This window comes from Octodon degus, unplaced genomic scaffold (assembly GCF_000260255.1).
Source record: "Octodon degus isolate 3935 unplaced genomic scaffold, OctDeg1.0 scaffold00110, whole genome shotgun sequence".
Classification (NCBI taxonomy): domain Eukaryota; kingdom Metazoa; phylum Chordata; class Mammalia; order Rodentia; family Octodontidae; genus Octodon; species Octodon degus.
This window is the reverse complement of record NW_004524686.1, coordinates 3,776,771-3,801,331: the sequence shown is the minus strand read 5'-3', so window position 1 is coordinate 3,801,331 and position 24,561 is coordinate 3,776,771.

The following is a 24,561-nucleotide window of genomic DNA, read 5'->3' as shown; positions in this document are numbered from 1 at the left end:
ATCATCAGTTGTCTGGGTGGTTTTCATGCCTACAGCCTCAGTCTGCCAATTTGGTGTGTCTCCAGGTGCCTAACTGCAGCTACTGGCATTTCTCATCCTTCAAACGGGGTGAGCTAGTTTCATAAAACAAATTTCTATTTACAACCATACTTTTGTTTCTCTAGATAACATGAACTGACAGAATCAATAATAGTTTTCTAATCAGTCAATATCTCTAGTATTTAGATTATCTAATAGACCAGAGCAAGACCCATGCACCATGACTTAAATCAGTGCTTTACTAGCCATACAATTTCCAGCAGACCTTGTTAAAATACAGATTCTGACTCAGTGTTTTGGAGAAGGCCTGGAATTATGCATTTCTGAAAAGACCCCAGGTGATGCCAACACCAGTATTGCTGGAACATGCGCCACCTGTGAAGCAACAAAGATTCAGCGTCACTTAAATTCAAAGTGAAGTGACTGGAATTTCTCTGAGCCTAGAAGTCTCTGCTGCATCTTATTGGAGTTCTGGGGCTTTCTGTCCATCAAGGAAAAGCTACAGTTAAAATATAAATCAGAGTCATCTGTGAGGGAAGGGAATGCCACTCACAGTAGTTTGTCTCTGGTTCTGCTCTCAGCAAGCTTCAAATTGGTGCCTGTCAGTGCATGAAGAAGAAAAATAAAAATGGATAAAACAAAAGCGTTGCCCCTTGAGCAGAGACAATGCACTGTTCCAAGTATTATTTTCTGGCTATATAACCGTGGCAGGCAGAACTCTGTTTGCTGAGTGGAACTAAGTCCATCCTGCAAGCCTTTGCCTTCTCAGAATATCCTCATATCAATGCATTCTCTTGACAAATCCCTGAGCTCACCTGCCTATCTCACCAGAGCAGAGCAACACGCATTCTGAGTTACATTTTGTGGTATCAAGTATATCAACAGGATAAATTATGTCATATATTGCAATGTCCTTTAGCCAATTTTGGATAGAAAAGCCTTCATTTGTGATAATCCAAATATGCTCAATACCCATGCTGGCAATTATAGAAGAGGAATTACCAGCTTTGGCTCTCCATTTAGTTTAGGGTGAAAGTTTTTGTAATAACTTGTCTTGATTTGACAAAAATCACCCGCTTACACAGCAAACAGGATCACATATTTACCCAGTAGACATGAGGCTAATGGAACATGAAAATATGTTGTCATGGATGACAAGAGGCAACTGCAACTTTTGTAAGAAAAGGATCTTGTTTTGTTTTTCCAGAACACGAAATAGCCACATGACTGGAAGATCTGGCATTTCATCAGATTCACTATCATTCTTTGGACCACACAGTATTTTAATTGTTCTTTTTTTGTGAGAGAAAATATTGAAACAAGGGACTTGAAAAGTGCTTGCGCTCGCTTTACATTAAGAATCTGTTCCGTGAAATCTCTCACTTGTACACGTTCCTTTTCACATCATCCTGACTTTCTCATTTCCTGCCCTGCTCTGGTAAGTGTTTTGACACTTGACATGTCTAAAAGAAGCAAAAAAACAGAAGGCTTTGCTATATAGACATCTCTATGTTCTCCAGTACTGTGAAAGAAAAAATTATTCTGGAAAATTAGATGCTCTAATTAAAGAATCATCACATATCTGATTGTACTACATTTAAATATGTACCACTAAACCCAGACAGTGTAAAAATGTAACATTTATTTGATGATCTGAAAGGCTCTTAACCTTGCATGACAGATGTGTAGAAATGGTAGTTAACAGCACAGTCTAGCCGATTAAGTACATGACATTTTTACTGAGTGTCAAGGCAGTAATGGTGCCCAGTAGCTAGACTGCTAACATAAAGTGAGGATCTGGCTCAGATAGGTATTACCCAACATCTGGATCATGCTATTTCTCTATTAGTTTAATGAGTTAGGGTTGCCTGATACCTTATAATATGGGCTCATGCATTTAGATAAATTACCTTAAGGACCTAGAGATGGTTTTCAGGATGGTCGTTTGCAATGTCTTACAGCAGAACCAGAAAGTGGCTCTGCATCTAGCATACTAAAGACATTCTGGCACTGCAATGTAAGAAGGTCCACGCATTTGGAGCCCACCCCCTACATTCTCAGGTGATGCCCACAGTCACTCACGCGCCTCCTTTACATCCCCATTTGACTCTGTAGTAAGATATGGCAGCTGAATTGCTTTGAAAAGTCAGGGTTTTGGGCTTTTGAATGAAAATTGCATTTTATAAGAGTTTTCATTAAAAATTTACGAGCTCATAAAAAAGAAGTGGACTAACATTCACTGAATGGCCACTGTGTGTCTCTGTGGTAAGCACTTTATATGCATTATATGCATGATCTCACTTAATTGCTGCCCAAAATCTGCAGGGTAGTTATTAATTTAATTTTCCAGATAAGAAAACAGAGCTTCTGAGAGCATAAATTTGTTCCTCATCACACAACTAGTTACAAGCATGAATTCATATATGTGTTATTCTCAGACAGTTTGATTACAACATAATCCAGCACACATACTACAATTAATTAAACTAAGCTATAATTTAATTTACACTAACAGCTTGCTTGCTTGATTTACATTTATTCATTTATCTAATTAGAAAACAAATATAACTCATTCAAAAACTTGAAAAATGAAGAACTCTACAGAAAGCCTATTACATATAATTCTATCAGAAAGGGATAATAATCACTTAAAATAATAATATTGGATAGGTTTAGGTAAGTTTAACTCTTCCAAATTTAGGCTTATAATATGTTCATATTTTTAACTACCATTTTCACTTATGATACCGTGTCCATTTTCCATTTGCTAAGTATGATTTTCTGTATTTTTATGACTCGGTATTACAAAGGTATCATAATTCAATATGCTTTCCCCTGCTGAGTATTTTTTGCTCCTGCTCATTACAAATATTCTTTAAAACAGGAAATCAATGTGATATGATGAAAACAACTTGTCACCACAAATATAGAAAACTGAACTGTAGGTTTATGATTTGCTAGCTCTAAAACACACAATAAAACATCACTTAAACTTCCTGGTATTGATTTCTTTCTGAGACATAACAAGAACTAGAATGGACAACAATTCTCACATATCATAAGCCTGAGATTCTAGGATCATTACATAAATTATTTTACAGCATTGATGCTCAAATTGAGGTATTTGTACATCCGAAGATCTAGGGAATAGTGGCTGGGAAGTGGGGAGTTACTTCGACCTGATCAGTGAGACAGGCTTATTTCTTGGCATTTTCAATCGACTCAAATGTAGTTGAAATACTACTTTGACAAACAACATACTATGAAATGAAGCAGTATTTTCATGAACTTTATTCTCTGGAAAAATAAACTTTAAAATCTCAAGCCTCAACTTTCTAAAATTCTTCTGTATGATTAGATATATTTTGATATAGTGGCTGTATTTTAGCAGCACTGCCTAAAGCATTTAAATCCGGCCCCAAAATACTTTAGGTAAGTAATTAATATTTCAATGTGCAGGATATGTCTTGCTAGCATAGATTTTCTTTGCAACCATTTTTCTTCATATTCTCTGCTTAGCTGTTTCTCTCTATTGAAATAAGTTGTAGCCCCTTAATTTTACCTTAGATGGACTCTTTCAGAAAAACAAAAGAAGAAACAAACTAAGAAAAATTTGCTTCTGAACTTCTTAGAAATACGAGGAACTCCAAGGAAGATCTTAGACTTTGTGACCCCACACAATTTTCTCCTTCTTTCTCTTGTTTATTTTTGAGTCGCTGGTTCATATGCAAGCGCCCTCGGAGTTGGGCTTCTTGTTATTGCTAGAAGCAATTTTTCAGCCATCACTCAGATGTGCACAATGCATCTGACATGCTGCATTCTCCAGCCAGGGGTGTGAACACGGGCAAGTGTGCAAGCTACATGCACACAAATATGCTGCTACCACGGAGAATCTTTGAGATTGGTGGTCACTGTTGAAATTAGGGACATGAACTGCATGAGGAGAAATGTGGAGAGCCCATTAGAACTATTCATTCAGTAGTCAGCCCAGGAAAAGCAGCAACTTCTGAAGGTGAAGGATGAGAACTAGTTTGAGGGTAACCAAACTACATATCTAGAGGAAATTCAGCAGGATTTTGAAAAAACTGACTCCATATGCTCTACCATCCTTCAAGTCGTGTGTGTGTGTGTGTGTGTGTGTGTGTGTGTATCTATCAATGATAATGGGAAAACAGTTCATTTTCACACATGTACTTTTGTGATTCCTCTTACTTTTGTAACTCTTGAAGTTGTCTTACCCTGTCCAGTAATAATAATATAAATATGAATGACCCAGGATGTTACCCTCAAGAAGTTTGAAATCTATTAGATAAAAAATGAAGAAGTCTTCACTATAGGAAGACAATGCTTCTGGGAGAGAAATTTTATCTTGATTTTAGAAATAACTCAATTTAAAGAACATCTGTCATTTTCGAGGACCCCACAGATAACATTTTTACAGGATGATGCTGTGTTTGTGGACTGACTTACAGATCCTTTCCACACACAGTGCCCACCTGGTCTCAGAACAGGCACAGGAGGTAACACAGCAGGGGCTGACATTCAAGGCAGTCAAAGAAGTGCAGTGACATCTTCAAGGTCACACAATTACCTTGAATATTGCACCTCAAATCAACTGTTGCAAAATAGTCAAAATAATTCTACTGTTCTTTCCATTCTTATATGATCCATATCAAATTCCTGGAAAAGTTTGTTCAATGACAACATTAGAAAGGGGGCAGTGTTGCCGACATAGGCAATGATAAATTAAAGGAGAAAATTTATTTGCTAAATTACAATAGGAAAATCGTAGGAAATTTTTTTCCATCTGTTACGAAGCCTTGTTTAGAAGAAAAGGTTAATAATTTGGACATAAACACTTGGTGATCTTTAAAGCTGTGCTGGAATAATCGTGATAGCGTACCAAAGAGTCCTAGTCATAAAATTTTTATGAGAGTGAAATACACCAAGAAACAGAGGTCACTTATTAACCTCCAGGATTTCAGAAGTAGCTGCTTTTCGTGGACTGACTATCCATCCCAATGAATAAACCATAAGTAATTCATCTCATGTTTACTGGTGCAAATAGGGTGACTCATTTTAATGAGAGCCACTAATTATGCTTTGCAATCCATTCACACATGAGAGATATCTTAAAGACTGCATCACAGTGTTGGTACTAGTGTGAGTGTATTCCAGGGAGACAGAGGACACAACTGACTAGAAACTAGAATGCATAGCTCTTCTCAAGATTAAAATCCTGCTGGCCTGGTGGCATACACTTGGAATCCCCACACTTGGAAAGCTGAGGCAAGAGGATCACCACTATTTGAGGTCAGACTGAAAATTCAAGTCTAAAATACACAGTGAAACCCTGTCTCAAAAAAAAAAAAAAAAAATTAAAGTCCTTTTATCATGTTCCATGAGATATGATAAAAGTATATGGTGAATCTTTAAATTTTTAAAATTATTAAAGAAAAAAATTAACATTAATCTCCTCTCCTCACTTTGAAAACACTTATCCCATCATTCTTGCCACTTTCTGAAATAGTTTTAGAAGTCCTATTTCAAATATTTATTAGGTATGTTATATGATGAATGCTGCCACCTAATTCCATCCAAGAGAAGGGAAGGATCATAGAGCCATTATGATGTGTCACCATCCACCTTATTCACTGGACTTGGCACAGTGAAACTCTGGCTCTTCTCCAAAGCTAAAGTAACCATAAAAACTACCCCTGAATAGATCCAGAACAATGAGGCAGCCAGCACAACACAACTAAAGAGATCCATAGAAGAGAACGTCTAGTTCTGCTTCAAAAAATGGTGAGGAGGATGGGATTAGTGTATTTGAAGCAAGGGGTAGTACTTTGTGGGCGATAATAGCAATATGTCTTTCACTGTGATTTTTTTTTTAATTTAAACATTGTATTTTTCTGTCACACCTAATACACTGCCACAATACTGCAATATTTATACATAAAGTTAATAGTAAGCAATTCAAGGCAATGCACTATTCTGCTAGTGGTGAAAGATTGAGAAGAAATTTGAGGACAATGAATGACATAAAAGTTGTAAAGCAAAGACATTTCTTTCTTTCTGTGCCAACACAGGTATTAAATTTGTAGACAACAGAAGATGGCTGGATTTGCCATTGGCTCCACTGTAAATAAAATAATGAAGGCTCAGCATCAGGACACTGATGTTTCTCTTCCTACCTCTTCTAAGGAATTTAGATAGGCACCCAGGACTGGGAAAAGTTGGCATAGATTTTTTTTTTTGGGGGGGGTAGAACTGGGGATTGAACTCAGGCCCTTGCACTTGCCAGGGAAGTGCTTACTCTACTGAGCCATCTCCCTGGCCCAATTTTACATATTTTAATGACTTTGTATTGGAGCTGAGAGCAGTTGTGGCTGGAGTTGCCTGAATTCCTCTCCTTGTCCATGTTACCAAGAAGACACACAATATGTAATGCATTAGAAAGGGGAGTGTGGACATGGCCATTTCAAAAGGAGCCTCACTGCTACACTGTGTGCAGACAGCAGCCACTGCCCGGGTAGACCCCTTCTGTTTCTGTTCATTGGCCCATGCTCCCTAGGGGAAACCACTACTACAAAGTTTAAATAATCCAAAGAAACTCTAGTGACATGGATTTTACTCTTTTTGTGAGCCAAAGTTCAGCAACAAAAACCTTTGCATGAAAGAGTCAAAGAAAATGCCAGAACTGGAAAATGTCTCCTGGTCAGTGCCCTATTTCCTTGAGCACAAAGGGACAGCTTTGCTTTTTGTCTATTCCCAGATACGTCCTTCAAATGGAAGCCATCTGTTCCTTCCACTTCTAAGAACTGAGCCAAGGGAACTTTAAACCGAGAAACCATTTCACCAAATGTCAGTCCAATGCCTGGCATCTGGCTGACGCCTAAGCACTCAGAATACAATAATGCATTTCAGAAGGCTATAGGCTTCCCTAGAATTTTATCCAGGGCAGGGGCACTTAAAAGTTTATCTTCTTCTTTATACTTATGATGAGAAAATTACTCTATATTCACCGTAAAATTTTTAAAAATCCAAAAATAAGAAAATAAAAATGTACAAACATAACCACCATTATCATATATAGTTTCTTGCTTTGTGTATATAGTATGTCTTGATATTATAGCATCATATTCTACAAAATGCAGTGCATATCTGCTCATCCTTACATATTCTCTGTCATTTAGGAGTATACTAAAAAATTAATCTAACATAAAGTGGTACCTGAATGATTATGTACATGCATATATTTTTCAATTTTAAACAGAATATTTTTAAAAAACTAATTTGTTACTGGGGCATTTTGTGTATCTTCAACTTCTGCCTTAATTTAGTTTTCAAATCATAATTACTGTGACAAAACTACTGAATATTCTTAAAATCCTCATCCATTTTCTTGTATTAACTTCTAGAAAGTTGTTACTCCTCACAAGCAGTGGCAGAGGACCTCCATCTTACTGGACCCTATTAAGAGGAAAAAATATCCCAGGAGGATATCTGGGAAAAAGTCTAAGTTGAGACTGTCCCTCTCCTGCCTCTCCTTCTCCTTCTCTTCCTCTTTCTGGGATACTGCAGGGACTCTCACCTCCTCTACCCACCTCTGCCAACTGCATGGTATTGCAGTGCCTTTTGGAATGGTAAGATTGATGTCAAACTTCAATGATACTTTCAATCTGATTACATCTGAATTATATACAGCAGAAATTCCTCGACACCTGTGATTTTCAAAGCTAATTCTTTCCTCTTAATTTATTACTAACATATGAAAATTATAAATATGAAGCATAGGGTAATATTTCACCACATGCATAAATTTATATTAATAAAATCAAGAAAATTAGCATTTCTATTTCTTTATCATTTTTCAAAATGTTTTCAGCATGCAAGCTCTTCTCTTCTAGTTCTCCATGAAAATATAACAGATTTGTAGACTATAACAATCTCATTCTCTCTGGAATGCCAGAACTTAATTTAATCTGTGCTTTGGTACATGTTATTCAAGTTCTCTTTACACCCCTTTCTCTTTATTGTTACCAACTTCCAGGAATCACTATTTGATTTTTCAAAGTAACTTGTTTTTAATCTCTATATATGAGTAAGAATATGGAGTATTTGTCTTTCTAATTTCACTCAACATCATGTCCTCCAGTTCCACTTATTTTGGCACAAATAGTGGTAGTCATTCTTTATGGGTAAGTAACATCTGTTGTGTTTACATGCCACATTTTCTTTATCTTTTCGTCTGTTGGTGGACACTTGTGTTGATTCCATTCTTGGTTGTTGTGAGTTTCAGACCAGCAATATGGGAGGCTGGCTCTCTCCAACACACTGATCTCATTTCTCAAAGTAAGACTCATGGATCATAGATAAGTTCTACTTTGAATTCTTGGGAGAACACCCATACTGTTTTCCCTGATGCTTATGTTAACTAATATGATCACCAACAGTGTAGGAGGCCCCTGTTCCTAAATCTTCACTAGCATTTGTTATCTTCTGCCTTTTTGCATACCTGCTATTCTGTCACCTCTTAAATTTAAAAATATTCCACAAATCATTCTTTTTATACTACTACATTACACCTTTCATTGGATGTCACACCACTGTCAAGGCTGGCTATTTTCATGATGATTGGCCCTGGTTCATCTCTCACGTGCAGACCAGCTTCTTCTGGAGCCTCTTACATCAGCGCCCGTCTTTCCTCATAGCAGCCCTCTACTCCGCAGATGCCCCCTCTTCCAAACATTCACTACAACTCAGCGTTAGTCTCATCTGACCATGCTTAACTTCAGAGTTATTCTCATTATTGTGAAGCTTCTATTTCTTTGGATCTTCTGAGATTATTATTTTTTAAAATTTCTCTTAAAATCTTTGGGTGAAGGACAGCACTGCAGAAGTGCTTATCAGCTAACACACTGATCACCATCTAACACACCGTGCCATGGAGTGCTGAGGCCAAAGGCTCCAGGAGAAGCTGACTTCGCAGGTGAGACTTATGTAAACCTTCTGAACTTCAGAGCACTATTGGGTGCATTCTCCGATCGCTTTTCAAGTGCATGTCTTTCAAAAGACCCTTACTTTGCCCTAAAATGCAAATGTGAATTTCCAAAGCTCCAACTTTCTCAGGCTTTCAGATGCATATTTATCTCAGTTTTTGTCAAAATGTAAAATCTTGTCCTACATTTGCATATGTTTCTCCCTGCTGTTTGTGAGTTGTAAGATCATAGGCTATTGAACAGAACTTACTCTTAAAATCTTGGACATAAGCTCAACCTGTCCGCATTTCAAGAGTGGACTTCAATGCTGTCCGATGAACCTCCGAAAGCTCAAAATCTGAGAAACTAGGCAGTTTGTTGGATGACACAGGTGGCTGTCTTCCAACACCGAAGTCAATGGTTTCTATTTGAATTCTACCATTCGCTGTGTTGATATAGTTAAAAACTTCACCTGAGGTATCACAAATTCTGTAAGTTATCTAGTACATTTTATCTTACCTGTATTATTATCAAATACTTACACTAACATTTTCCTGTGCAACCAATTCCTCCTTAAAAATCCGTCCATTTCCTGTTGAAAGAAATAGCTCCTACTTATATTACAAGGCACAGGTGCGATCTCAGATGAGTCAAAAAGCTCGTGTGCTGTAGCTATGCTCCTGCTCCTCACAATTACATTTTCTCTTAATCATGTGGTGTGCACCTGCTTCTAAGGGATAAGCTTCCAGAACTTCAAACACTTCTTTGTCTGGATCCACATTTTATTCATCTTAATGAGCTTTATACATATGCTAAACTTTAAGACATCATACCTCAAAGAGGTATGAGAATATATCTATATATAGATATATATCTCAATAAGGAACAAAAATGAGAAAAGAACAGTTCAGTAGTGTGGTTTAAAATATGACAGCACAATGGGTTCTCTAGTGAGCAGGCAGAATAGAGATATTCAAAAACCAAAAATAACTTTCCTCTTGGGTTAGCTATTTTCTTTACATAACACACAGCCTTTCAGTATGGGCACATTTTCTTGGATCTCAAAGTGAAAATGATCATTGTCTTTTATGATAAATAATTTCTGTCCCAGTGACTAACCAAAGAAATGACATCTTGAGCATGAATGGAAGAAAGCTAACCTGTTTCAGGGGAAGGATTTTGCAAAGACAAGCCAAGGCATATGACCCGCTGCCCATGCCATGAAAATAGAACTGTCTAGGTCTTCAGAATGTTTCAGGAGTAAAAGCAGCCTAATTCCAAGAAATGTGAAAAAGTGATCTCTGTTCCTCAAAGCCTGGGAAGTAACTGTTCCTCATTTGCCATGGCTTCTATCTTTCAGGGGCAGCAGGCAGAATACTCACAATCTGATTTCATCCCATTGTTCATGCAGAGACCTCTGCCATGACTCTTCTCGTACGTCACTGTGCTAGTACATGAGTCACTTCATGTAACTTGAGGGAATAGCTTGAGTAAGTTAACAAAGTTAAGAAATACGAAAGTCAGAATTTGATTATCTTTGCCTGGCTTAGAATAAGGCTAATTCTGAAATAATATATAGGATTCTTTAGTTTTTAAGTTTTGTTTTGTTTGTTGTCATTTTGGTTTTTTTTTTTTTTTTTTTTTTTTTTGCACATGCACGTGCACACACGCACAGGTCTCACTACGTAGCTCAGACTCGTAGTGATCCTCCTGTTTTCTGCCTCCACAGCACTGGGATTACAGGTGCAGGCCATGTCTAGACTCGGTTGCCAGCTCTGGACAGCCCAGAGGTGGGGCCAGTGCAGCATGTGGTGCCAGGGATCAAAACCCAGCCTCTGCACTTGCCCAAGCAGATCCTTAGTCTACTGAGCTAGTCTCACCAGCCCTATATGATTCTTTAAACAGGACTAATTTTTTTATTTGACCTTTATTTAGCTGACTAGAGCATATTATTCAGAAAGTAAATTCTGAATCCAGACAAACTGAACATTATTTTACTAAATTACATTTTTATTGTTATATAAATAAATATACTATTTAAAATAAAACTAAAGAATCTTGGAAGATAGGGCATGTTAAATTTACCAAGAAAAGACTTACAGACAAGGCAGAACAGGTTCTATAACAACTCTAGTTAGGAGAAAGTTCTATATATGAGAAGATTATTTTTAGTCTTAGAAGTTTTAAGCTACTCCACTTATATTTTTATTTTGCCCTTTGAAATATCTCTATGTTATGTGCAAAAAAAATTTTAACTTTACAATCATAAAAACTAAGGCCAGGAGGCTCTGTGCCCTCTGGAATTAAAGCCCTCTAATGCATAGTGATTTGAACTTACAATTGAAGTTCAATACTTCTATAAGCAATTCAGGTGAAAATCTTCCACTTTATCCCATTTACAATTACTTTCCCTGAGTTGTTCATGTGCTATAATATTTAAATTTCTCCCTTATTTGAACTAAAATTCTTATTGGCATTAAGGAAGAATATGTCTTAATTATTATGCTCACATTTTCTATGCTGCTCAGCATGGCAACTTGCATACGTTAGGGACTCATTAACCTATCTTTATAGGTTGAACAGCACCTTTATCAGATAATAATACAGTTATTTACCATATATATGTTCTATGACCCTGTTATTCTTTACCAAGGTAGAAATATATTTTTCTCCATGTAAATCCTTTTTAGAGGTAAAACACAGAACTATCCAGCTTGGTCATTTTTAAATGCATCTCTCAGAGTTGAGTTTTCAAAAACAAGCTTAGTCTGCCTTTTGACTGCATAATGCTAACTCGTTTCCTGCTTGAGAGTTGATTTTCCTTATGTACATTCAGCTCTCTTCCCTCACAGTTGGGGTAGCTTATTTCTTAGCATTTAATAAAACATTTAATTTTGTTTTTTTAAATTTTCTGTATTTTTAGTTATTCCATTCTACTAGACAGTTTAAACAAAATGAATTTCTCTCTCACAGTTCTAGAGGATGATGTTTATAAGGAAGGTGCTATCAGACACTGTTTCTGATGAGGCCCTCCTAGTGCTTTGGAGATGTCTCCCTTCTGGTGTTCTCACATGGAAAAGAACAGAGAATAGAGGAAGCAACAGTGCTCACATCTTTTTATAAGGTCACTGACCAATTTACAAAGAGTTCATGATCTAACAAATTCCTAAATGCTTTACCACCTAATATCATACCACACTGAGCATAAAAAATTTAACAGAGGTATTTTAAAGCAACACATACAATAACAAGTGTAGGGTTAGTATAATTTTGACAATTAAAATCCTCACAGTTGAAAAACTGTGTTATTCAAGTGTTTTGGCAAATAGTCATGTATGATTTAACAATGTGGGATACATTCTGAGAAAGGCCTTGTCGTCAATTACGTCTTGGTGCAACTGTCATAAACTGAACTTGCACAAACTGGATGCTCTATCTTACTAAATGTATAGTATACATAGATGTGTGTGCTGTATTTTTATATAAATGACAATGCAGCAAATTTCTTTACACAAGCATCCATACATCAGGTGTTTGAACTACAACATCAGGATGGCTTCAACATTATTAAATATTAGGAGTATTTTTAGCTTCACCATAATCTTATGGGGCCACCTTGTTTATGAAGTTTACTGTTGATTAAAGTGTTGCTGTGAGGCATATATTTCTTATTTGAAATATAAGTGCATAATATTTTAATTAAAATCCTATAAAAAGAAAATCTCCAGCCAAAAAGACCTGCTCCAGAAAATGTAAGAATGTGCATCCTGGTCCAAAATGTAGCAAATACCATGTCTTTTTTTCTATATGTAAAGGGAAAAAGGGTTAAATCATTTCTGATTTTATGAGCAACTTCTCTCACTTCCAGACACTGACAGAGTAAAGTGACTCTGCCCAGTTGGCAACAGTACTCAGTGTGCCTGTTTACCATGTGAGGTGACCTCTACTATCAGAAATTAGGCACTACAAATTTCGGGCTTCTTGCTGTCACGACTGCCTTTAAACTGCACTCTATGTTCCCTTACATATACTTGGGTGAGAGAGGCCATAAAAGCTAGGATGAGAATAATAATCAAATGAGGAGTCATGAATGTCCAGAAATGAAGACCCAGTATGTGGTTTGCATCTGGAATGAGCATGTCTTTAATGGTCCCTCCAAATTAACCTCTTGTTTCATAGTCTGTGCTCAAGATGTAATTGTCACAGGCAGATTTACTGATTCTATACTGAAATGTGAAGAAGCAGTCTCAGGAATGTTATAAGGTTGGCAAAAAGTTAAATGAAACCACAGTAATACAAAAATAGTAAAATGAAAACATAAAGCTTTGGTCTAGTTTCAGTTTCAGAGAACTCAATTTATTCCACCAAAGTAGAAAATAAGGTAGAATAATTTTTTAAAAATGTAAGTAACAAGAAACTTTTGGAAAAATGTATTGCACCACTAAAAGTTTTTTCTTCCTTTTTTTAATGGTAGGATCATGCATTTGGGTTGTTGAAAAGTGGAAGTTACTTTTATTACTCAAGAAGCTGAACAACGGTCTGATCCAGCAATGATAACTCTGAGGAGCAAGTCAATTTTGCAGTCAGAATGAAAATTCTGCTAGTATCCACCAATATGTAGAGAGCCATTATTTATGACTTAAGTATATTCTCACTTGTTTCTTCAAATTGGTTGGAGTTCACGACTTACTGGCCTTGAATACTATGAATAAAATCTTGCATACAATGGGCTTTTTCTGTCCATTTATTCTTCTAATCTACATATTACAGAGTGGGGACCAAAATCACTATCCAAACTGAATGGCTTTACTCTTTTCACCAGGACACAGGATTATGTTGCTTAATTCACTTATAAAGATCTCAAGACAGAACATGTCAGTCATCTGAAAATTTGTCTACTCACCTCTCCATTCAGAGATGCAAAATGTTCCATCATTAATTCCAGAATAGCTTAAACTCATCCTTAAAATTCTTAACAATGGTTAAGCGTTCTGTCTCAGTTCTACTGAAACTCTTACTTTCAGTAATACAGATTATGTTCTAGTTTTTAAAATTGGCTGGAGAGTTAAGTAAAAATATTCAGTGGGACTTGTTAAATCATGGTAAGGATGACTCTATTCAGGGCCATTGTGATAGGCAGAAAGATCATTGGAACTGGCTGCTGTATTGGAGGAGAGACCTCTATGTAGCATGGGCAAGCAGGAAAGGAATTTATAACCAGGGAGTAGGATGGATATAGATGACAGAAAATTAGTAAGGAAAAGCATTGGGGTTAAGAAGTTCTGGCTAAACCAACCTAAGAGAATTCTAGCTGAAGATAGCATGGTGACCAAATCTCAGTCTTGGGAGAGTAGAGGATGAGTAACTTGATCATGTACCAAAGATGGAGGCCTCTGGCTAAATAGACTTAGCAGGGAACGCTAAAAGTGTATTTTACGAGGAAGTAAAAGATTAGCTTGGGAGAAGGTTCAAATTCTTGACTAAAAGCTTGGCTAAAAAAAGATTCCTTACCAAAGTGGAGTCCCTTGGATTTGGTATTATCACCCTTTTAAGCTGGGCAACTCTTTCTTGATGGAAGCTATCACGTTGATTGTAAGATGTTTAGCAAGTTTGAACTGCTGATTTCTTTTAAGTAAATATCATTGAATTCCTTGCTCCTACATTTGCACAAAACAAAAATGTCACCATTGCCTAATATCCCCTAAGTGGGAAGATCTCCAGTTTACTTTGTATTATGTACCAGGCATTGGGCTATTCTTGTTCACATAGACATTAATTCATTTCAGGAATGATAATCTAGTCCTTTTATCATATTGTTCTTGAATAAAATTCTGAAAAAGAAAAGAATAAACAAAAATACTAGTACTAATAGAATATGATCCTGAAGCAGCACTTAAGGTTTTCTATAAATTGAGCTTTGGAAGGATGTGTTCAATATCAGCTGTGTGCAACCATTATTACCAGTTATAACCTGGTAAATCGACTAGCTTTCCAAGCTTCTTTTCCTCTATTTATTAAGGCAAATTTATCACACTGCATGTTGAAACTAAAGATAATATATGCAGAATGCCTAGCACAATGTATTGTTGTTCTTGTTTGTTAGAGTCATGTGATCAATGGTCATTTTTATTATTTTGAAGTTAAGATCTAAAAGTTATCTGAATGCAAAAATTTGAAAACCTCTGTTATTCTTTGTATGTTATTGGGGCTAAGAATCCAGTTTTTCTCCATTATAATGTAAATAAACTCCCTTCTAATTATTCATTTTCTCAATTCAATTAATAATCTTCCTATAATTTTATTTTGCCATATGAAAACCATTCTATAGCCACTTTGTTATGATAGGAAAAATCTTTCATTATCATTGTGGTCCAGCATCTTGAAATTAGCTTACTATGTCCTTATAGTCTGTGAAAGCCTTTAAGATAATTCGAAATAAATATATACAATTGGTGATTTAAAAGTAGAAATAATCCTCAGCCCTGCCATGCTGGCCCTACTCCTGGGGCGTGCTGAGATGGCAACTGAGACTGGGAGTGGTGGCACATGCCTGTAATCCCCACTCTTGGAAGGCTGTAAACAGGCAGATCACTATGAGTTCGATCTAGTAGTGAGACCCTGAGCACCCTGTAGACCCTTCCCTAAAAAATACAAAAAATGTACAAATAAACAAAAGGAATAAAATTTAAACACAAATCATCTTTTCTAGAAATATCTCACTACTGATACACAAATGTATTCTTGTCATTGCATTGATAACAACAGATAAAACAATTTTATAACACATATAAGTTAATGCATACTTTTATAAGGATGCACAGAGTGCTATAGGATCACAAAAGGGTATCCAATCCACAGGTACAGGGCTTCTGGGAGGAGCTGAATCTTGAAAATGAAACGTGGTTAATCAAAATAAATAAGGATGTTAGAGTGAGGCACCTAGGTGGAGAAACATAACAGCATGCACGAAGGTTGAAAAGTGTATAAGAGGTCTTGAAATTTTTGGTATACTGGATGTTAATGGTTATGGGAGTGTTGAGGATTATAAGTGGCGGTAGTGACAAGAACGGAGAAAATATACACAAGACTTTACACACCTTTCAAGTGAGTTCTGCTTTTTCCTGAAAGGGCAGTAAGAGCGATTGTAGAATTTTAAACAGAAGAAAGGTATGGCAATTTTTGTTTTATAAAACTCATTATTTGTATCATATGGCTTGAAGAAAAGCCATATTGAACAATCACAGTGCGAAGAAGTTGTGTTAGTAATTTGAGAAAGAGGATAGGTGCTCAACTGAAAGGATGACAGTGAAAAAGTGAATGCATTGAAGAGGTATTTAATGTTAAAATTAAGCTTTAAAAATATATGGTACTCAGTTTGATATAGATGCTGAGAAAAAGCAAATCAAAAGCTCTGCCCATTCAGAGCAGTTTAAATGGTTAAGTTGAACTGCCTCACAGGATCCTCATTTATAAATCCCTAAAAAGAATATGGATCAGCAAAATCTTATATTTTTGTATCTCTTTATATACATATAATGCCTCAGAGAAAGAAAGAGGAGAATATATATATTCTATGTTCTATGTGTACATATACTGTTAGCATACCAACACATAAAGATAAAATCAAAAGAAAACAAGGAAAGGGAAAAAGAAAAAGAAAAGGGAAAAAAGCAAGGAAAGGGACAAAGGCCAAAGCCATAACACTGAAAAGTGTCCACCAAAGTGAAACCAAATTTCCTAAATAAGAAAAAAAAGAAGCAATCAGAAACAAAGCTATTGTCTTGTCCTCACATTCTGGTATTTGTCAATCAAAAAGGTAAAAATAAATAATTATAATTCTCACTATTATTCTTACATGCTGAAAGCAGTCAAACATTGGAATACCCTGAATCAGAAAAATAGAACATTCTAGAAACAAAATTAAAAGGAGAAAAGGGCTATTTTATGGTTATAAACCTTTCATAGCTAAATGATATGAATTCAAAAGTAATTCTGTACATATGGAATATATCCCTCAGTTATGGGCTGAGGTACCTGTCTTGGTTACTTTTCTCTCATTGCTGAGACAAAATACCCAACACCCAAAAGTAAGGAGGAAAGTTTGATTTACCTCAGAGTTTGTGAAGGTTTCGGTCCATACTTGGCTGACTCCAAGGCAGAGTGGCACACGGCAGGAGTCAATACTTCATGGCAGTGGAAAACAGCGAAGGCACTAAGAGCAAAAGAGAAAGAGCATAAAGAAGGCATTTTCTGTCTCTTATATTGTATGTGGAACAAGTGCAGCACTCACACCCTTAATCCTAAGCACCGCACTATGAATCAATCAAAAACTCTAGATCAAGCCACCTCCATGACTACACGAGGCTTTGAGTGGAACATCTAGAAACAAACCATAGCGCAAGCCTAAAGAGTACATGCAGCAAATGCTCAAGATGTATTCATAAATTCTGGCTATTTTAAATAAGGATATTTTCACATCAGCTCTAAGATCTCTGGTTCTACTTTCAAGATCTAAGGCACGGATATGATATAAATTGCTTTGTATTCAAATTGTAGCTTTAGTGTAGCGGGTACTGGGCACATGTTTTATGTGTACTGAGATATTAGAAAACCTATTCACTACAATGTAGCAAAGAAAAGAACTGAGAAGAACTGCTATTGTATTCAAGACATGCTAAATGAACTTGCAAATAGGATGAAAATATAACCCTCAGAACAAAGAGACCTCCTGAAAGGATAAAAAGCTATAGAATAATTTAATAAGAACACTTGTCTAAGAGATCCACTCAATGTGAAGATATAAGCACGACATAATGGCCTTCATAGGGAAACAGTTGTCCTTAGGACATAAAAGTACTTATTTATAGAAAAAAAACCACAAGTAATAAATGGCAAGAAATGGAAAAGTCAATTAACTGACTTAGAGAAATAGCTGGATATACACACCACAAATGCAGATTTAAAAGATGCCTTGAAAGCAACAAAAGCTGAACTAATAAACCTGAAGAAGACTGTCCAACATGAGTAATTTCAGTAGCAATAAGTAGTAAACTCCACAAATGGCACAGAGAAGACAACTTAAACGGTAATACTAGAACGTGTCACAGAAAAGAAAAATCAAGAGTGAGTAGAAGCAGAGGGAGAATAGTACCAAGGAAGCTCAAGAAGGAAAATAAACAAAAACCAAGCCGAAACAAAACAAAAGGAACTATCCCGTGCATTGTTCTAGATATCTTGAATATGCAGCATATTAAATATATATGATTTTCCATGTTTCCAGAGGTTACTACCCAATCATACCAAGATATCTAATTTTACTCCTGCTTCACAAAGAAATGACAGAAGCAGAATTTAAACAATTTTTTAAAAAAACTAGTAATAGAAATTTTATTTCCTTTTGATATTAAGTCTTATGTGTTGTTCAGGCTGAACTTAAACTCAAGATACTCCTACCTCACCTTTCCTACTAGCTGAGATTTCGGGCATGTCTCATCACACCTGGCTTCAGAATCAGGATTTAAATCTAGTTATTGTCTAGATAACTAGACAATCTGACATTAGGGAGAAATCTAATCTGACATTAGGTATGAAAAAAAAAAAAACATTCCAGGAAGTTTTGAGACAAAAAATAAGTTAATGATTACTTTACTTCACTAAGTTTTCAAAACTAGCAGTCAATTGGTAGGATTCTCACTCTGACTAACTACATATTCTGATACCTGTGAATTAAGCAACTGCACTGAAGATAGCAATGAGTAGTAGTAGGGTCATGCTTGGAATGCCTGCCATTTTGGTACTCTAAATACGTACTACTTGTCATGACATATCAAATACTGCCATACTGTTTTTCAAGTAAATGTTTGTTTAAAAAAAGAAGGGTAATAAATGAAAACAATGACAAGAAAAAAAAGTCAGAGGACTGTCCTGCTACCATGCTGTATATGGTTAGATTTCTAAACTTCTGTGTAAAAATATGTAATTGTTTATTCCTATTTTTAATACTATTTTATTTAAAAATTTTTTTCTTTATATTTTGTAAGGACTTAAAAGTTAACATATCAATACTTGATGGAAAATACCGGTTGTTCCATGTAATGCCTAAGATGTTTGCTATTCAGACAGATAGTGAGGTTAAGCTCAACCACCTTTGTTGTAGGGTAATAACAATAAGCTTCTCTTCTGCAGGGTTAACAACCTAAGTTTGCCGACCAAATATTAGAGAAAAAGAAGGGCTACAAGGACTGCCAACATTTTAGCCCTAACCTTTCAAGGTCAGTGAAGACTCAGGACATGGGAGAACCTATACTGTAACATCATGTGAGTCAGTTGTGTCCCAAATTTTCTGATCAAGGAGATTATGGGACCACAGAGGAAAGTGATCAATGATGTAGAGTGTGCCTAAGGAGAGACACATGGAGAAAAAACATTCTCTCAGGCTTTCACAGAGAGCAAATTGGTCAAGCCATGACCCATCAATATGGCTGACACTGACAAAGGATCTACAAACTGTGGTACAGGGTTTCAGGGTAAATCCTGAGGGGATTTGACTGACCTTATCAAATACAAAAGCTACGTTTCTTGTTACATAGGTCTTGATTTATCTTAGCCTAACCACCCAGCAGAAAAGTATAAAAAATAAAGCCATATTAATATGCTGAGCTGTAAAAGGCTCAAATCAACAACTTCTGACATTGCCAGTCTTACAAAAAACCCACTACTATTATGGACTACTGGACTATATTGGATTATTTTGCTGAATTCACAAACCTGTAATATTTACATGACAATGGAATATCCTTCTCTGACAAAACTAAACAAAAAAAGGGGATACAAATGAACAACCATTTTTTATCTGTATATGCAAAATAGGATAGATACACAGCTACATTCTCTCAATTCAGTGAACAGAAACATTTGTTCTAATAGTGTTTGTGGACAAGATATCATGTCTGCATCTTGTACAATGAATAACCACTTAGACAACAATATGCATGTGTTAATTATTGAAACTGTCCTACTAATCAGTAGTTTTGAAATGTTCTCATTGTTGTTTGTTTCTCAATAAAATTATTTAAAAATAATAATTGAAACAAAATATTATTTTATTAATTTTGTTGAATTTTACTAGTAATTCTTCAATGATCAATACATATTTTCTGCAATCTAATATTTCAAACTTGTCAAAAATGAACGATACCAATTTTTTCCCAGTCTCTTTGCTTCTGACTTAGAAAATCGGAGCAGATTTCAATGACTGCGGATGAAACATTAACTCCCAGTGAAACTCAAAGTCCTCAAGTCCCACCTACACGTTTAGAGCTTCCGAACAGCTTTTGACCTTTGAGACATAAGCGGACATCTGTTTCAGTATCTTCTCTCTTCTTGCTTGGACAAAATACCCAACACCAAAAGTGAAGGAAGGAAATGTTTAGCTAGCTCACAATGTGCAGAGGTATCAGTCCATAATTAGCCGGCTCCAAGGCAGGTGGCATGGCAGGAGTGCAAGGTGGCTTAAAACAACAAAAGTAAGGAAAGCAAAACAAGGAGAATAAGCCTCATCTCCTCCCTTATATTGTAATCAAGTTACCACCCACGGGGCCAGGGTTGCACTCCCACCATCTCCTTGCCCTCTTGCACAGGATGAGGATGTTTACAAAGTGAGGACACTGGCTCCCTGCTAAGTGACTCATTAAACTTCTAAATTTCTGAAGTTGACACAGCATATGAACCATTACAACAACCAAGAATTAATAGTGAGCCGAGGAAAGCATCCCTTTTGTTATTTTAAGCCACCTTGAACTGTTGCCTGTGTCATGCCACTCTACCTTGAGCCAGCTATTATGGACTGAAACCTCCACATACTGTGAACTAACTAAACATTTCCTTCCTTAACTCTGGGTGTTGGGTATTTTGTCCAAACATAGCAGATAAGTAAACAAAACAATCTCAAAGAGACAGATTAAACAACAACAAAAACAACAAAAAAAAGTTCAAAACAAGAACCAGCATGGTGATGCATGCCTGTAATCCCAGCGCTGCAGAGGCTCAAAACAGGAGGATCACTACGAGTCTGAGCTGTGTAATAAGATCCTGTATCAAATACATTTTAAAAAGTACTATCAAAGGGCCAGCCAAATAGCTCAACAGTTTAAAGCATCTGCAAACTGGCTCAGGGGCCAGGGGTTCAATCCCCGGGCCTGCTGTGCTGGCCCCACCCCTGGGGCACACCTAGATGGCAACTGAAACTGTGCATGGTGGTGCATGCCTGTAATCCCAGCTCTTGGGAGCTGCTAAACAAGTGGATCACTACAAGTCCAATTTAGTAGTGAGACCCTGAACACCCTGTAGACCCTTCCCTAAAATACAAAAAAAAGTATTACTACTAGCATAAAAAACACACAATTCATTGAATAAGAAGAGCTTTCTCCTTTCAAAATCTCTGTGAAACAGAAATCCACACAATGACATAAGAATAGACCTACGAATTTAGATATCAGAATTGAGAACTCAGAATAAGTAAACCTTGTAATTATAATCACTTCATCTTCAAACCAGTTACAAAGACAATTTAATACAAAAAGGCAGTCTTTTCATAAATGGCTTCAGGAGATCCTCTGGATGTCTTTGCAGTTTAACCTGTCTCTTTAGGATATCTTTGCCTATCCACCTGAAAATGGGATATAACTAAACTCTTACTTTGCACCATGCAGAAAACTTGACTTAACACAGACCAAAGATCTAGGCTAAGAAACAAACTATAACTTTTATTTTGAAGAATATATGTAGTGGGGGAATAAAACTATATTAACTTGGGAAAGATTCTGTCTAAGAGAGACAGAAGGGATTCTAAGTAGGTTACCCAGGTCTACCAATTTTAGAAGCAAATACAGGAGAAAAAATTTACAATTTGGGCTAAAGATGTCATAGGCGCATTCAGAGACCATATCCACTAAGACATGTAAATTAGAGTCAAATTACGCTTCAAAGTTTTAAATGTGAATACTTCTAAAGAAACAGTTAACAAAATGAAATAAAATTCACAGACAGAGAGAAAATATTTATAATATGTTCTTGTGACAAAGGACTACATTCACAGTATATAAAGAATACAATAATAAAATAAAAAAAATAGAGCAAATTATTTAAGCAGGAAAAATATACAAATGGCCACTGATTACATGGAAATAAATCCAACATCATTAATTGCTGGGTTAGCGCATATCAAAATCATAAGATAATAGCTCATATTCACTTCAATGGCTAGAAAGAGACAACATTAATAAAAGCTGGCAAGGATGTGTGGTAGCTTCCTCTGTATTTGATGACAATATATAAAAGAGAATCTTTTTGGATAATAGATCATCAGTTTCATAAGAACTTAAGCATAAGCCTCCTACTCATGATTTCATGATCACTCTTCTTTTGTTTTCTTAATACATTTGGTACAGAGTCTCATTATGCAGCTCAGACTTGTAGTGATTCTCCTGTTTTCAGCCTCCACATTGCTGGGATTACAAATGTGCACCACCATGCCTGGTCTCGGTGGCCGGCTCAGCACACCAGGGGTTGGGGCCAGCATGGCGTGTGGTTCTGGGGAGTAAATCCCAGAGTGATCACTCTTCTAATTGAAATGATGTATCTATAGAAAGACATCGATCTCAATGTTCATAACAGCATTATCCATAATAATTCATAAATAGTTAAAAATAATCGTGTATGTTTAAAACAAGTAGAGATAATTCAAAAATAGTCATGAACCTGTAAGCAAAAAAATTGTAGTGAATCTATTATAAAGTACTATTCGCCTATATAAAGGTATAAAATATAAGTGGATATTACAATGTAAATAAAATTCAAAAGTATTATGTTAAACGAAAGAAGTCAGACACAAAAGACTGAATTATTTGACTGCATTAATGTATCAAATGCTCATATATCTAAAGAGACTGAATAAGTTAGTGGTTGTGGCCAAGTGGATCTTGTAGTGAATGAGAAATTGTCAAAAATAATTATTGCTAAGGATAAGAAAGTTGGAGCTTAAATATTGAATGTTGTTTAAGACTTGTAGTTATATTTAACATTAATTACATTCACAAAATAATATGCATATATTATTCAGGTAAAACAAAAAGTTTATAAAAATTGATAACTTTCTAGTGGAAAATCTTAGCAAACAATCAGGATACAAGTGATATAAATTCATATATCATTGACGTTATGTTGATAGCACATACTTAGATCTGCTGTGCTGGTAATAGTAATTTCCACTCTAGACTTCCTCCACGAAACTTGCATTTAAGCTACAAAAAAAGTCATCTAATTCCTACTGGAGAACATCTACAAAATACCTGGTCAGTAATCTATAAAACTTCAAAGTTTCAAGAAAAAGTCTAGAAACTGTCCAGATCAGAAGAGACTAAGAACATGTCATTAATACTACACAACAAACCACTGCATATGACTCAGTGGCACACAGGGTGGGTTTGTGAGTTGGACCTGACAAACTGGAGTCTGATTGGGTTGGGCATGCTCCCCCCAGTGGAGTAGGTTCAAGCAAGGCCAAGGTTCAAGTAGCTTTCACTTTCCTTAGACCTGCTCTACCTACCAGGTCTTCCCCTCGCACCTTGTAAGACCACAGAGAATGAGAAGAAATACAGCACCCTTTTGGGCTGGGCCGTGACAGCCACTTTTACTTTGCCAACGCTGCACATCCTCATCCAGTCACAACAGCTCTAAGTACAGCTCTGCTCAGGTGGGAACAGATGCTGCTCTTTCTTCGGAGGCTTGCTGCATAGACTTATTCAGCAAAGAACACAGGTGCATATTACAACACAAAAAAAGCCTATTAAAAGCTCTCGCAATGATTCACACTACCATAAGAGCAAACTCTTCTGGAGGATAACAAAAGTATTCTTTATGTTTTCATACAAAATAGGCAAAGAAATCCGTTCTGTCTCTTACAGGATGAAGGGTAAAAATCTGAGTTCTCGGGCACTCTTGGAAGAGTTAGCCTATTTCCCAAGCACCATGACCATCTCTTCCTTCGTGAATTACAGTGAGCAGTCACTTTTTTCCACTCCTTCCCCTTACAACACTAGAAACCACGCTGATGCTGCTTTACCAAACCTCCCATCCTTATATAACTTTAAATTTTTTAAACAAGTACGGCTTCCTCTTCATAAGAGCCTCCATTTCCAAACTTGATCCTTTTCACTTTTCCAAAAACATGTGCCTAAGATTTTCACCATAAAATAGTAACTAAATTCTCTAACAGCAGATGAACTAATCAAAATCTACTTCAGCCATTTTAAAGTCATGACACTAAAAGAAAATCAATGAGTACCTCAGATTCTCCACATCTTGCTTTAAAATGGAACATTGAATACATTCCCTTCTTTCTTAAATGATTATTTCCAGAATTAAGAAGTTATTCTTCTGTGTACTCTGTATTATCTGTTTCTCCACACCTGAAATGTGTTCATATTAAAATAAAAATTAACTTGGATCTGTTTATATATTCTGGGAACTATTAACAAAA